General features: G+C 43.7%; 1 protein-coding gene and 1 non-coding gene across 2 annotated transcripts in view; both read right to left on the reverse strand.

Moving 5' to 3' along the window:
* The window catches only part of LOC149371928 (uncharacterized), a 510,412-nt gene that overhangs the window by 195,771 nt on the left and 298,206 nt on the right, over positions 1-16,435 (reverse strand). The window lies entirely within an intron of this gene.
* Positions 10,991-11,064, reverse strand: TRNAT-AGU (transfer RNA threonine (anticodon AGU)). The gene has a single exon. It is a non-coding gene; the product is annotated as a tRNA-Thr (tRNA).

Here is a 16,435-nt window from a genome sequence, read left to right on the forward strand (position 1 = left end):
GTACTGCCAAAAAATTTCTGGTAATGGATTGTAGCTATGATGGTTCTCAGTTGGAAAGCCTAAAGGCAGGAAACTGCTCTTGATTGGTTTGAAACTGCAAATTTTGTATTGTATGCTTGTTCGCCCACTGCAAGAATAAACCAAGGAAAATTTTTTTTTCGCTGCATATGAAAATATTTGGTGTTTATTCCAGAGTCAGTCTGGGAACCTCGTATTTTATCAATTTTCCAAATTCAGCTTTGACTTTGGTTGCATTCGGACACGTTCCCGTTGCACGAAAATCACCGCTGCCTCATTATGAAGCAACCACATGCTTGAGCACGAATGGCCTGTGACCTGTAGAAGATGTGAGGACTGGGCGAGTTAGTGGTGATTCGTCGTATTAAAAACCTGCGCTGACGAACACAAACAGAGGACGAGACGAGATGAACTGAAGACGCTGAACTTACAACAGACTTTTAATTCAAAATTTAGCAGTCAATTTTATACACTTACAAACACACCTCCGAAAGCTTTCTTTCAAACACAGATGCACTGGAACCACCCACAAGCTATAAAACTATGGTTGGTTTATGGGGTTTAACGTCCCAAAGCGGCTAAGGCTAAGAGAGACGCCGTAGTGGAGGGCACCGGAAATTTCGACCACCTGGGGTTCTTTAACGTGCACTGACATCGCACAGTACACGGGCCTCTAGAATTTCTCCTCCAAAGAAATTCAGCCGCCGCGGCCGGGATCGAACCCGCGTCTTTCGGGTCAGGAGCCGAGCACCATAACCACTGAGCCACCGCGGCGGCACATGCTATAAAACTGATGAAAAAAGATTCCAAGGCACGCGCTCTATTATCTCAACCCCGCTACCCACAGTGAAGCATGCTCATTTCCCTGCATGACAAGTTAATTGAGGTTTTGCTCACGCATCCCTTGCACTTTCTGATAATGTGGAATGCTTAAGCAAAATCTGTCTTGTGCGCTGGTCATCATATACAGCGAGCACTGTGGTGTCAACAAAAAACGGAGAACAGTTCCACGCGAGGCAGTGTCGTGCTACATTTCTATTTTCTTTGGTGCTGACAGAATTGGCATGTTCTGTGTAATAATGTTCGCATCGCAGAACATGCCATTTCCGTCAGCAGCAAAGAAAATAGAAATGTAGCACGACACTGCCTCGCATGTAATTGTTCTCCGTTCTCACATAGCTTGTCGGGCGGTGCCTGCGTGTTTTCAGCGTGAATTAATGAATTTCAACTGTTATCGTATTCAGAATTTCTGGAAATATGCAATCAGAGAATTTCTGTCTATTTTTCCTTCTCATGGAAGAATATCAGCCACTGTAGAGTGAATTTCTCTTTGTAAGTAGCGTCGTCTGCCTGCCCGTCTGTTTGCGTGCGCTGCAAGGCGTGATTGCACCACTCCCCACCGTTGTTCTCGAGGCTGGCCCGGTGCCGCCCACTCGTGTCGTGATCGTCCCAGCGGAACGTACGGCACTGCACGAGTGGCGGCCAGGCGGACATGTGGCAGCGAATTGATGCGCAGAAACTTTCACGAGTGCCGTTACCCGAAGACAACATTAAGACAATAACATTAGCAACGTCCTCAACAGCATACATCACATCGAATATCGGTCTTCTCAGTGCAATTTCTGCCAATATGGCGCATGAATGAAGAAGCTGCCGCTTCCAGGTACCTTATGCTTGACCGTAAGCGTCGCCCAGTTGTTAAAGCCTAGATGCGCAAAAGCTAAGAATATTTGTCGACATTCTAAGTGTGTAGATGCACCAGCGTGAACGATTTCGTTAACACGTGCAAAAGGACACCACCATTTTCAATCTTATCATAACGTGACGAACATCGTGCTTCGCATTCACGTTTTCTTTGCTAAAGACAATAAGTATTGCACTCAAGCTTGTTTCATACCGCGTTATAGTGTACGAGTGTGTTAGCAAATATACCCTAAGCAAATCTTAATTACAGAAGCCTCGTGCCTTCCCAAATTAATACTAGAAATATGGACACGCGACCTATATAGACATGCAGGTGTATTATTTTTTTTTTGCAGTACAGCTGGTTTTTTATTGCTTCATTGAAATTTATTTTGAAGGATTTGTAGCAATAGATTATATAGATATAAAAACTATTTCAATTAGTGGAGTACAGGGTGATTTGTCTAAAGATTCTATAATTTGCAGCTGATCACAGAAAAGTTCAGAAACAAATAATAGCATCCAGAAAAGAAAAGTGAAATATAGGATCATAGTCACAAAGCAAAAAACGGATGGCATCAATTTTTGGAAACCATTGACCTGGCTTTCGACATTCGGTCACCTTGATGTGAAAAGATGCACTCTTGCTCGAGCCATAGCAATCTCGCAACCTACGTAGTCCTACTGCATGAAGCGGGCCTCCCTCTAAGAGTTTGGTCGATGAATAACCCTAAAGAAGCACCAATGACGAATCCCCAACGTAGAGGCAGTGCCTGCAGGATGCGGGTCACGCGCTTTGGCAGACGTGGGAACCCTTTGTACTGGAAGAGAATTGCTGTAGTCTTTTATCAATAGCGGCTTCTTTGATGCCTCGATTGTGAAAGAAAGCCGAAACAATAACGGCGTGGTCTGCGCGCGGCGCCTGCACAGCGCGCTGCTATCATCTTATTAGGGCACGCTATTCTGTTATTAGGAAATTTACCGCGAAATATTAATCATCTGGTTCGCACTGGACAACTTTGCACATATTTTGTGGGGAACAAAAAGATTTACTACAGGCTACTGAAATGAGTGTAGCAAAGAAAACTCTCCGTTCAACTGTGCAGTCAGGAAAGCAGTTCGAGTATTGTATTTAATTCAATCAATAGGACTGTAAAGAAAGATAAATGATGACAAGAACCGATTTGGCAGCACCATGTAATATACAGGACGTATTTTCCATAGATATAAAATTGACGCAAATGAATAAACGGGGTATGTAACTTACAGCACGCAGGCTCAGTAATTAGATCTCTCTCATAAGGACTAGGCTGAATGATACAAAAATAAAAGCTGGACTTGCATGCACTTGCTTCAAGAATATGTCCCTATTTTAGCGCGTATGCTTTTATATTCTGGCTCTGGTTGTTTGTAATGTCGCTATCTTTCTCATAAAAGCGACCATTATGGGTTGAGCACTTATTCGAGAAGACTAAATAGAAGACATGCCTCTTCACCTAATTAGTATCTGCTTTCAGAAGCAGCCTCTGTCTGCACAGGAGGGCTCCTTCTTTGGTCTGTGTAGCTATGTCGCTAATATCTATACGTGTTCAGCCTAAAGCATACATATAAGCATGTCTTTCAGTCACATTCGTGTTCAGTAGAGAGCGAAAGAGAAATCATGAGGTGATCCTCGGTGGATCTGTTGAATGCGTTAGCAGCCAAACGTTCGTTATATTCGAGACTGACACACTTAATTTCGTTATATCCGAGGCGTTTCACTTCAGTTCATTCTATCCGAAGTGAACACTTTAAGCTCGTCACATACAAGGTCGAGACAATGATGTTTGTTATATCCCAGGTGGCACAACTAGACACTTTATCTGAGGTAGCACAAGAAAGCTCGTTATCTCCCAGGTTATTAAACCAAACTTCGTTATATTCGAGGGTAATGTGCTAAAGCTCGCTATATCGGAACTCGCATGCTCAGGTTCGTTATACGCGAGGGTAACAACTGAAAGATCGTTGTATCCGAGGTTGCATGCTAAGGTTTGTTGTACTCAAGGTAGCGTATACTAAGTTCGGTCGTAGCCTGGTGGCAGGTCGCCACCTACCCGCCGTGGAAGGTTGTCACTGCCGTGGCTACTGACAAAAGAAAGTGGCCTTTTACACCTGCACACAGCCCTCTAATTCTAGAGCATTAAAAAATATTTTCGATGAGGCTAGAAACTGCGCAAAAGGAAGGGGGCAGGAGGAGGTAAACAAATAAATACGACATCACCAGTGCAGTTATGAAACTGCTGCATCTTAACTGCGGTGCCTACAGCCTACTTTGTGTGCGCAGCACCAGCAAAATGCACAGTTTAATGAAACCAAGACCATTTTAGGCTCAGGTTGATTCGCTGCCAGACGTTCATTTCATAATGCTCCCTCGAAGCATGTGTAAAAAAATTACAAGCCAGCATTTAGAAAGTTATTCACTTTTAGACATTTCAAAAACGTCTTTTTGAGTAAATTGGGAATAAGTTGTACGCCTTCCTTCCGCTACTCACGACATCACAATTTCCTCTCTACATAGGGCTACGCTTAGATTGCACCGCTGCAGGAGTGCGTGCGTGACGTCCAGCGTTGGCACAAGCACATTTATAAACATTTTGCTGCACACGACGACTTCACCCCACGCAAAAGTATCACTCGAGAAGACAACGCAAGTGGATACTACAAGCACATGAGAGCGCATACAACAGCACGTGGGAAGGCGGCTGCGAACACGAGCTCCAATGCAACAGAAAACCCATCACGAAGAAAGATTGATTTATGTTGGGTTTATGTGCGTTTATCGTCCCATACATCGTATGTAAAAAGGATCAATTTAAATGGATGAGCCTCCGCCCCTGCGGCGTATGCCCAGAAAACTTCGCGTTCATCTGAGGTTAACCTGGCACCCGTGACCACCAATGCAGCGTCGGGGTCGTATAGTCCAATGGCGCGTTCTGTGGCGTTGACCTTGTGTATCAGCCCCGGCGAAACACATATTTTTTCTTAAGAATGCTTCCAAGATCGGGATCTTATTTCGGTGTGATCGAGAGCTACGAAGCCAGGTGAGGTTTAGAAGTGCAGTATAAAAAGTTTCCGATAAAAGTGCGCGTTGGATTAAAAGAAAGCATATTGCTTATTTCGTTTTCCTGATTTCGATCAAATATCTAGAATAGCAAGATGACCTCAGTAATAAAGCACTACCCGGGTATACAGAGTAAAAGTATACAAACCTTGGTCTAATTACATTGATTGTTGTCAAAGTTGTTATTTTTGCATAGAATACCATGGCATTATTACCCAAATCACTGCTTTATATATTAGTTTGCTTTATGCCTGAAATTTTATTCTATTTAAATATCGAAAACCTCATTTATCTCACCTTGGTAGACGGAAATGCTGCTACCATCCTGCAAGAAAATTAACCTGCCGCCGTAGATGGATGGCTAGAGCACAATCTCATATCAAGCGCTCGTAACTCGCCGAGCCTGATTCATTTTTCCCACCATCTGCGACCTTGGAGTCGGGCTGTCGCAAGGTCCTTCCTGGGTCAGTAATGAGTTCTGCTTCGCTTTACTTACCATCATCCATATTACTTTCCCCTCCAGAAATGTGGCTTAGTGGCTCCGCCTAGGTTCAAGAAAACGAGCCCTGTCTTCAGCGGCCAGGCATCACAACGAAGGCCTCAACGCTCACGTGACAAGACTATTGTAGACGGGGAGTACATAAGCGGTCATTTATTATTTATCCATAAGTAGCGTTACCTCGAGCAGTGTGTTAGGGCAGGTCCTCGGTGCAATGGTGTGTCCTCACAAATAGTGCTTTTATTTATGTACGCCGCCGCCTCTCCTCGGTAAGTGGTGAAAATGCGCTTTTCAGCGTGCAATGAAGCCAACCATGGCAGAAGGAAAGTACTCCACATTTCGCTATCGAAGCCTTATTAACAATGCTTGGATGCCGATTGCCCTCATGTCAAATCTTATTTAGTTGATCTTGCAATGCTCCCTGCCAGCATCTTGAAACTTTTAATATCGTTTTGTCAATGTTGTTTACTAGCGTTAAGGCGAGAAATTTGATTGAAGAAACTCTATGGTCATTATCATCAGAAACATTATCTTTAGGTCATTTTCGTGAGCTCAACGACACGGACATCGCCAGCACAAATCTAGTCAACCATTCTTCGAAGAAGCTGCTTTCACCGTTTTCTAGCATGCTCATGAATCCAATCTGGCCTCCTGGTTTTCTGTTTTGACCGCTTTCTGCTTTTACCCTGCAATGTTTACCTTCGCTTGTAATCTGCTCCTTCCACAGCAATTCATACCAACAAACTAAGTTTCGACGTCTGTCTACTTCCTATTTTCCACATTGGCCATTCTTTACCACAGCACCCTGACTAACATGGCCTACGCAATCAGATTTACTCGCGGAAAAGACAACTTTCTTGTGTTCTGTTTACCAGGGAGCTCTTATTTCATGATTTCATGCTCTTTTTTGGCCACTCTCAAGCACACTGAATATTTTCGCAGCTCTCCAATGCAAGGCACATTGAGGTTTTCTGTTCAGGTAGTGTGTGCTAACCGCCTTTGGCGAACCAACAATCGATGCCAGCCGCCCAAATGAGCCGTGCATAGCTAGATAAGCCGTAACTAATAGCTAATAGGCCACAAAGAGCTCTACGAACAAAAAGCCCTAATTGAGACTTTTACAATCCCTAGATGAGGAGTGAAGTGCGTGTAAATGACAGAAATTAGCAAGCTCTATTACGTATGTACAACAATGCGAATACAATGAAATTACCTAAGTTTCTCGGTCTAACGCATGTGACGTAGTCCCTCGAGCATTCAGTGCTTACATCCTCTCGGATTCGTAATAAAATACGAAAGTTAATTGTCCGTGGCACGCGATGCTTTGGTGAATGACGTTTTTTTTTTATTTCAAAGAGGATACATTTGAATCAAAAGAAGGACGCGGTCACACAGATAAAGCGAATTAATTTCCAGAACTGGGTGTGGATGGCCAGTCTAGTTTCCCGGAAAGCAAGTCTCAGCGTAGTAAATAATTTTGAAATTCCCAAAGTGTGGAAGGCAGATACCAGAACACAAGGATGGAGTAGGTTTGTTTTCTGTCAGTAAAGGCACTCAAAATATACCAAAAAACGAAGGCTCCGAACTAAAGGCATCTGCATTTCCGGCCGAAAGGCCGACCAGTGGTGGAGGAAAAGCAGTGGGGCAGGCATCGCACGGAGCTATTGTTCGATCATCTTGCGGTGCACATAGTAAGCAAGTATTAGGGCGCCGACGGCTTTTCGACCGAAATAGCAGTATACGATGCCGCGTAAAGCACGAAGTCTCGCGACCTACTCGGTTTATTCGTCAGGATGTCTGCGTATGACATGCAGCTTGCAGTTTTGAGCTTTCGGCTAGCCATCTGCCGATTCACTGAACATAGACCGTGGATATAAGAGGGGGAATATTCCGTGCTGAATACTCCGTGACTCAAGTAAGAGCCTCCAGCACGTCCGACTACGAGACAACTATTGTACTGGACACCAAGCCGGGAACGCGCATAAGGCTCTTGCTTGAGTCATGGCCCATACCGGTCCCCAGAAACTCTTTCCTCCTCTTACAGCAACGGTCTACGTTCAGTGCCCCGGTGGATGACTAACTAAAGGCGCACAAAGCAACTGCAACTCGTCCGCAGTCATACCTGATGAAAGAACAGAGCAGTTTCCTAAACATCATGTTCTTAATTCTTTTTTTATTTTTTTATTTTATTTTTCCATTCTAGGTTTACGTCCTTTCTAACTTAAGTTCTCTGCCATGGTGCGCATGCAAGTAGGATTCCAGGGATGTTTGTTTCATATTGTTAAATTCGTGACCAGGAATGTTAACACACTTCAATGAGGACAAATTATGAAGGCATTTGAGCGTGCACAATGATCATAACTATACTCTTTTCGGGGATTTCCTGTAGACTGTCTCTCAATATATATACTTCAGGGCACACTGAACTACATAATTTCAGAGCATACATATTAGCAATGGGTTACCTCGTTTATCTTGTCGTGCTTGTAGATCAAAGGTACACCTGTTTCCTACAACGTTCTCGTCAGGTCTATGCCTGAGTATGCCGCTTTAATTTTGGCATCTGACGGCGTCTGACATCAAGAGAAGCATATCTCTTTCGGATCAGGGTGAAAAAAGTAATATTCAAATGTAATGCTTAATTGTGACACCAGTACCAGGGTCACAAAACGATGCTGGCGGCGTCTGTCGTCTGTGGTCGCAGAAGCGAGAAGCCTCCTTCCTCTAGAAGCACAACCTACCAGCCTGCTTTGTCACCCACCTCTTCACTTCACCCCACTGGCTAAAGGGCTGTCACCCTCTTACTGCCAATCCTACTCCACCTCCCCACCACATTCCCATTCACCACCCTCCCTCAAGATGCGTTAACCGCCATACTCCCCAAACTCTACCGTGCAGAAGCGTCGCCCACCCCCATCCGACCCACCTATTCCGACCGTCAGACCTACTAGAAACCCACGAAACTGTGGAATGAAAAATTGTCGGTGAAATCGAATTTAAAAGCAGTGGGAAAGAAAAGAGTCCTCTAAATCCACAATCCGTCTTCCTACTCAATCCCCCAGCTAGGCGGTCACGATGGACCCAATTTCCTTCCCCACGTCCACTCTTCAGAAGCGACATCCACCTCCGCCCACCAACACCCTCTAGAAAATTCCTGTCGTGAATGTGAAGCCACTGCTTAGAGTAAAAGAATTAATTTGAATAAAAGCATTAAAGTAATCGTCGAATGTTAATACAACTGCTTTCGCTAAACTGTCGCATCAGATGTCTAACCTTGTAAATTTTTCTAGCACAAATTTTGGCATACGCCACATGAAAAGCGCCCGTGTTTTTTCTCTCTTGCACATATTTCTCACAGATTCAACAACCATTTCCATGTTTTTCTGATTTCAACTTCGTTTTCTTCCTCACGGTTACTTATGGATATTCGATCACGGGAAGAACTCACTAACGCACTTGTTGTTATAACTAATAATCGAAATTTCTGCACAGCGGCAACATAACTCTTTGGCGTTTATAACTACCAATTTTGCGATGGATTCCTTCTGTTGTTAATGTTTTCTGTGGTCAGCAACCTTAATGTGCCTATTATTGTGGCTTTCGTTACCACACTTGTTCTATTTGCGTGCCAAAAGCTGTGTGTGTTACGTTCAGTGACATCCATGCTGCATGTCCTGTGTTTTATATCATCCTAAGTCATGGCTTTACTGCCATTCGGCCATATTTAAAGGTTTATTAAATGACGACGATGCTGATGATTTGTTTAGCTAAAGGTCTGAAGAATGGGTACCATTAGATGTCGAGAACGCTGAGAACTCTTCCACAACAAATGAGTAGGGGACTCGCTTTTGTAGTTTATACTGGGAAACGGTACTGCCCTTCTTCTGCGCGTGTTTTATCTCTGTCTAAGCTTGCGCGGTCTAGTTTTGTTTTTATGCAGTATGTTATGCAGTAGCACTAAGCTATTTACAGCTGCTACACACAACAAAGAAAATTCATTTTCAATGGGAGCTATTCCCTAAACCGGGTAAGAGCCAACGTTCAAGACCACACACGCCAACCTCCACTTCCGGAGCCTGCTTCTTTTTCGGCGCCCCTCCTCTCTAGTTTATACACGTAGTTGTCCCAAGCTGTTCTCCGGCGAACCTAGCTTCTGGCTCCATTAAAGTGACAAAAGGCGGCGACAAATCGCGGTGGACAAGCGCCGCTAAGAAACAAAGCGCGGAAGATTTAAGAAAAGCAACAAAATAATGAAAAGCCCAAGTGACGGAACAAAATGACCACCTTTCACCGACCACGTCTTAAGCGCGGTACGCTCGACGGCAACCAGCAGAGAAACAAGACGGCCCATTTGAAATCGTATAAAGGCCATCTGCCTAATGGCCCGGACACGTCCTCCCTCGGACAGCCGACGTACAGCGACCACAGGCCATTTCCTTTTCACAAAATCTCTTGGCTTTTTTATTTTTTTTATTTTTGCGGCGTATTTTCTCTGTGCTTTCAAGGCAGAATGATTTCATTTTATTTAGCAGAGAAAATGGCTGGTGCAATCTTTGATGCACCATTTTCTTTTGTATGTGCAGCAAGGTTTCCAAGAGAAATCTTTTGTTTCAATCCCTGTTGGGCCTGCTTTTTACTTGCGTCTTTACTGCTACATCTGTCTGTTTTTCGTTTCTCATCCACACTTTTCATACGGAACTCGACAATTATTACTATTTTCGTTCTTTTTTCATAAAATGTTCCGAAATTTGGCGTTTTGCTTAATTTCTAAAATGCAATTTAGTCTAAGCTAGACTATACAGTTCTTCAGTAACTACCATAAACATTTTCGTAGTCATCCCGAGGGCGTCAAAATTAAGAAAGTGCACAAGCTTTTTATGCCAACATAATCAGAAACCAATGTTCTGTGCAGTTATGTTATCAATTATGTTTCAAGATGCCCCCTACACATAAAAAAAAAACCCTAGCAGGAGCAATGACAAGAAAGTGTTTGTTACAAAAATAAATTTCAAAATTTCCTGCTCTTGTACAAAAAAAAAGTAGGTATTTACTCCACCCCTTAATATCTGAGGCTTCCAGAAAGAAAAAAAAAAACAGAATAATTTTTCTGTAATTGGTTAAGAAATGCCGAAGGGATGAGTTGTAGTCATCACAGAAAAAAAAAAATAGAACTAGAGGAAACTAACAATAAAATTTACTTGCTTGTTTGCCTCGTTTATCGCATCGTATGGTATAGCCTTTCGCCAGAAGAATGCAGTATTACAACCCACAGAAGCGCTGATCTGATCTCTCCTCACCATGGTGATATGCTGATACTCAGAACGTCGGGCTCTGTCGTATGAAACCCGCGGAATTGTTGATGAGCCTTGACCATCGAAAGTGCGTTTTACTAAGGGTTTTGACCGACAGATACCAAAAAATAATATAACTTCCTGAATTTGTGCTGCACACTTCACTGTATCTTTTTTGTCATGAAAGAGATGAGGCCACGAAGAATGTCAAAAAATAATATAATCCGAAACCGAATAGTTTTTGACGCAATTTCCGGTTTTATATTTCGCGTCTCTCCTTATTCGCATCATTACTGACGTACGCACTTACTGCATCCGTTGTATACTGTGAAGTCGGCAAAACATATAGATATATACGTCAGGAAAGAACTCAGAAACTTCGTAGTTAAAGAAAAATTCGTCCTGGTCCGGGGTTCGAACCCGGGACCACCGCTTCACTGGAGCAGTCGCTCTACCAATTGAGCTAACCGGGACGGCAAGCTTATGGTAGGGCGAGAGCGAATTGATCAGTAACTCGAAGTGGGAACAGTGTTGGTCAAATGTTTAGGAGAATCCCCCAAGGTGGAGTAGATTTGTAATAAGGGAGTAATTACTCATTGACATCCACCCGAGCGCAGCCATACGGCTACAAAGGAAAGCTATACAGCTTTCTCAGAAACTTCGTAGTTAAAGAAAAATTCGTCCTGGTCCGGGGTTCGAACCCGGCACCACCGCTTCACCGGAGCAGTCCCGGTTAGCTCAATTGGTAGAGCGACTGCTCCGGTGAAGCGGTGGTCCCGGGTTCGAACCCCGGACGAGGACGAATTTTTCTTTAACTACAAAGTTTCTGAGAAAGCTGTATAGCTTTCCTTTGTAGCCGTATGGCTGCGCTCGGGTGGATGCCAATGAGTAATTACTCCCTTATTACAAATCTACTCCACCTTGGGGGATTCCCCTAAACATTTGACCTCCACCATCATTGAATTCAAAACGCCCATAGCAATCGACGCACGAAGCAGGCTATCCTGAGTCACGTGACAACACAAAAGATTAACCTTATTGGCCAGGAAGGCCACGGAAAAGGTTTCGGGCTAAGAATTACTATAACTAATAGGCAAACAACACCTCGCCGTCTACCCCGAACAACCGAACAAACTCCTGCATGGAGCTCTCCTTTCAAGAAGTTTATGGCAGGAGCAGAGCGTGCGTAATCCTTCGAGAAGTGGCATGAATACAGAGTTCTGCGCGCTGTATTCCTGTTTCCATAACAACCGACCCTGAGCTGCTTAAATACTGCTAGTGGGCAGCGCAAGCCTCTGTGAAAGCCAGAGCGACGTAGTGCAGCTTACCTGCATGGTTCCTATCCCCTACACAACCACCGAAGCTGGTGCCGCGGCCTCAATTCACGTCAGGTCAGGGGAGCTTAAGGGGATTTAGGGCGCTCTTAATTAAAAGGATTGCCTCAGAGCGCGATTATTTTCCTGCCGCGGGAAGGCTGTTTACACCCGTGCGAATGAGCGCGCTTTAAGATTTTTACAGCTACGCTCCCTGAAGACCAACAATGATCCCTGTTCGAGCTCATCAATTAATTGCAGTACTTGTTTGGACAAAAACTAAAGTGCGAAATTTAGCTGTGAAGGCTTCAAGAATAAGACAACTGAAACTGACTTTGGAGTGGATATTCGAAGAAGGCTATGATGTTCTTCATTAGAACACACAAGGAAAAACAAGACCAACGTCTTCCTGCGACTCCAGCATGCGCCGACGCAATATGTCAGTACGTAGCTCCATAAGACCTGTCAACTAAAAGTTTGGAATTAAATTGTTGTAGCCGTAGCAATAATTTCTTGAATAACTTGTAAGAAAGGAGAGGAGCTGCATATAACTCGGGCTACAGGTGAAAAACTATGTTTGGACTTCAACAAAAAAAAAAAAAGAATTAAATACAAAGTTTCCTACCCCATTGTACGGTACATCCAAAACGTAATGTGTTTTCTTCTATTGTTAAGGGGACCTCCAAAAGGTAGTGCTTTTCCCTCTAGAAAAATAAGAAGGAAGCGATTTCCACGAATGAGAATTTTATTTATGGCCAGCATTGTCCTAGCATAGCTAATAGTTGCTGTTAAGGATGCAAATAAACTATGCCCTCTGTTATTTGACTAGCTTATAATTTATATAGTAGCACGATGTGGCGTCTATGTAAAGCTTCACTGGTAGTACCACGTCATTTTTTGATTTTCACCACCAAAACAAATGGTGACTTGTTGATGTCCGTTAACTAAAAGTGGAATTGCTCTCAGTTTTATAGCAGCAATAGAAGTCGTGCTTGGGGGCGCAGATATCGCTGTAACATTACAAACTTATTTCCTTGGCTGCTCACTTACTAGCAGTGTATTTACAAAGTAAATTACATTTCGAGGCACAGATTACCAACAATTAATTCCTTGTATTTCCTAATTCATTGCTGCAAAATTATGGAAAGTAATAGCTATTTGTAACGGAGTTACCTTAATTGTTTTTGTGCTCCATCAGACGTCTCTTTCAAGCCCAATCGAATTCATTCAGTCTATTCAAGCTGCTAAATTTTCTATGAGTTATTCAGAGTTGTGTTCACATTAAACATTTACTTGATTTTGTTAGTGTGGCTAGACAGCCGTATCATGAACCGCTCTTCTACTGTGGGATCTAAATAAAGCCTTACAGGTATCTAAAATCTATCTTTCAGAGGTAAGTGAAATCTACCCTTCCTCATTGGTAAATTGTGAGGCCAGGGAAACACAAAGCGAGGCGATAATTGTCACCGTCGCACACATAATTACTTGATTTATTGAATTTTTCAGCCACTGCAGTTAGCGAGTATGTTTAGATTGTGAACGAATCGCCAGTGGAATTCGCACACAATTCAAACAGGTAGAAGTCTCCTAGCACCCGTGTGTTGGGAGATAGTTGCGTCGAGATTCTCAGCACGATTCCTATTTGCGCATGCAGGGCGGTGACGATCAGCGCAAAAATCCTGCTGGCGTGACACGATGTCCCGTCTGCCAACGGCATAGAGAAACCATTGAAGCTGAGAACTGTGTGCCTTTCACTTTCGGCTATCGAAATGCAAGAAACGTCCGACGCAACAGTTACGTCAAACTAGGGCAGCGTTGCGGGTCGACTGCTAGAGCCTTGCATGCATAATTACGCGAAAACAATAGAAACTTTCAAGGATAATATCTCGAAAAATACATCCTCTACAAGATTTCTGCCAAACGAAGTGTTCTATAAATCCGGCCAGCACGATGATTCCAATTTAAACATTCACGCTAGCCGCCGTTGCTAAAAACACCCCTAATATATTTCAGGTAATCAAATGCCTGTATGTGACATTTATGTGACAAAATGAGCATAAGTGAATTTCACGTACCCCTAAGTGCCTGTTTTAGGTAATCTGTAAATCTTAGTTTTTTAATCATCTTCAAAACCAAAGTTCAGGCTGACGCACTAGTTTTGACTTTTTGCCAAAGTTTCTGACGCGCGTGCACAGTGGGCTGTTCACAGTGCGAAACTGCTTCCGGGCATTTTCTCTCCCGATAGCCTCCTTTTATAAGCCTCGTGGTGTTCGATACACCAGCGAGTGCGGCCAAAGCTTCATTTATTCAAGCAGAGGATTTCAGTACGGATTACGCGAAACACGCGAAACAGAAGCCGCCGGTGTGACAAGATTTTGCCTACGTATTTAAGACTTACTGAATTTTGTGACTTCCAGTCTGATGCTCTAAAGTTATCATTAGCTGCTCAGTTTTCTCCGCGGGCAGTCATAAAGAAGTCCGAAAGTACAAAAGTTCTGCCTTCGAAAAAATAAACATGCACAAATTATTTTCTCTCATTACAGTTTCTCAACACACTCTGAAGATATAAATAATAATGTTCCACGGCATTAAAATTATCCTATGAGACCGCAATATGTTGCAAGTGAGCAATGTCTTCGACATTAAAAACGCTTTAAAAACCACTTTTTCTACTCATTATCAACAACTGTTGCAAGTTTATCTTCTTGCATGCGTAAACGGCTTCCTTAACACTTTAAAATCTCTTACCGTGGGTGAGGCGTTTGAACAACCAAAGCCGGAATCAAGAGTCCCTATCAGGCAATTACTTTAGCTGAATATATCTTATGTTCAGTTGCTGTGGACTCGAGAAGCACAAAAGGAGAGCTGAATAATTCACGAACTCATTTTCACGGTACAAGGTGATCCCTTGTACTGATGTCCTTCGCAGTCATCCTTGCAGCGTATGGCAGGCATATAGCTGTGTGTGAATGAACGGGAATGGTAATTTCTTCCGTCATAGAAGCAGCTACGACAAATACGCTCTTCCTGAAGAACGCACCACATTTGCGAGAGCACTGCGAGGCCGCTTCAGCATTATTTTTTTTCTTTTCAGTAGATATTTAAAGACAAAAGCATATTCTCTTGTCTGGCGACTATTCTCATCATTCAACTAGTTATAAGCACCGGGTTCGCGAAGACCCGCAATGCTGTAAACACCTAGAACTGCCTGTGTTGAATGTCACCAGCATTTCTTCACAGTCTAAAGGAACTTCTGTTCCCAAGTCAAATATACAGACACACATCGTAGTGAAGGTTTCCTTATTCTGAATCTCGGGATTAGAATTTGTGATGCCGCACGGGATCAAATGAGTTAAGGAAATTCAGTATCTCACAATATTGCCAGATTGCGTTTATTCGAAACTTTTCAACAGTGGCAGTTTGTTCTCGCCCGGCGCAACAACCGGGAAACAGCTCTCCTTTTGGCTCTTCTCGAAACCACCTAAACGTAACAGCGCCGAATAAGCAAGCTAACCCAAAAGCTCTCTGCTAACGACTTTCACGAACCGGCAGTGAGTACATTGAAAGGTCAAGTTGCCAAATACGACCATATGTACTTAAATAATGGAGCGTTTTTTTTTTGCGCGTGGGTTTCAAGCGGAGTAAAATGTTTCAGAGCACGTGGATTATTAGTGAGTCAATAGATTCGTGGAGTCAGGCCGATGTATGGCTTCGCGTAAATGTGTTCTGCAATTTCTGCTCAAAACTCTTCCTGATAGATTATGTGAAAAATGGGGCCTGATGACATTCGTTAGCTCAAGTTTATAACTGCCGAGCGCGGTACGGTTTCTTGTCGCTGTCTACTACGCGTGCGGCCTTGACATTTTGCGTAGTCAGCAGCTCGTTACACTGAATTGCCGCGCCTTCTTTCTTCTTGCAAATTTAGTAACATGACATTTGTAGCGGCTGGCGTTTTTAGGCAAGGGCGCCCTTTCAGTGACAAAACGAACCGTGTTCCGAGTGATTGTAAACAAGTCGTGAAAGGCAGTAATTTTAATTATGGCGTTGGTGCTTCTTTTCGTATAAACGAAAAGGACTTTAACCATCCTGCAGCATCTGTGCTCAGTATTACAGCAATAAGTGGAAGAGGAAAGGTGGACTGGTTTCGCATCGTTCGTCGGTACCACAACAGTGGCGTCAGAATGTATGTGTAGCCCATGTTAGGCGACTTGCGTTTAATGGGTCACGAACATGCCGTCAATACGCATCTCGATACAGTGGCAGAGAAGGTGGCTCGACCAAAGAAGTAATCAGGGGAGGAGCTGGGGGATGGTAGCCGCTAACGAGAGCGCAAAAGGAGAATATGTGAAGATCAGCAGTTGTGGGTCGGTGAGAACAAGCGAGAGCGACAACGGATCCTCACATGCGGAGCAGCGACGCCGAGAAGATGAGACAACCGCTCGAGGCTTCTACATATTCATGCAGAGTGCCCCCCCCCCCCCTTCGCCCCACCCCTGCCACCGGCACTACGTTTCTATCGGACCAGCGCTAG

Source organism: Amblyomma mixtum, chromosome 1 (assembly GCF_055824585.1).
Source record: "Amblyomma mixtum isolate Tamu chromosome 1, ASM5582458v1, whole genome shotgun sequence".
NCBI classification, from domain to species: domain Eukaryota; kingdom Metazoa; phylum Arthropoda; class Arachnida; order Ixodida; family Ixodidae; genus Amblyomma; species Amblyomma mixtum.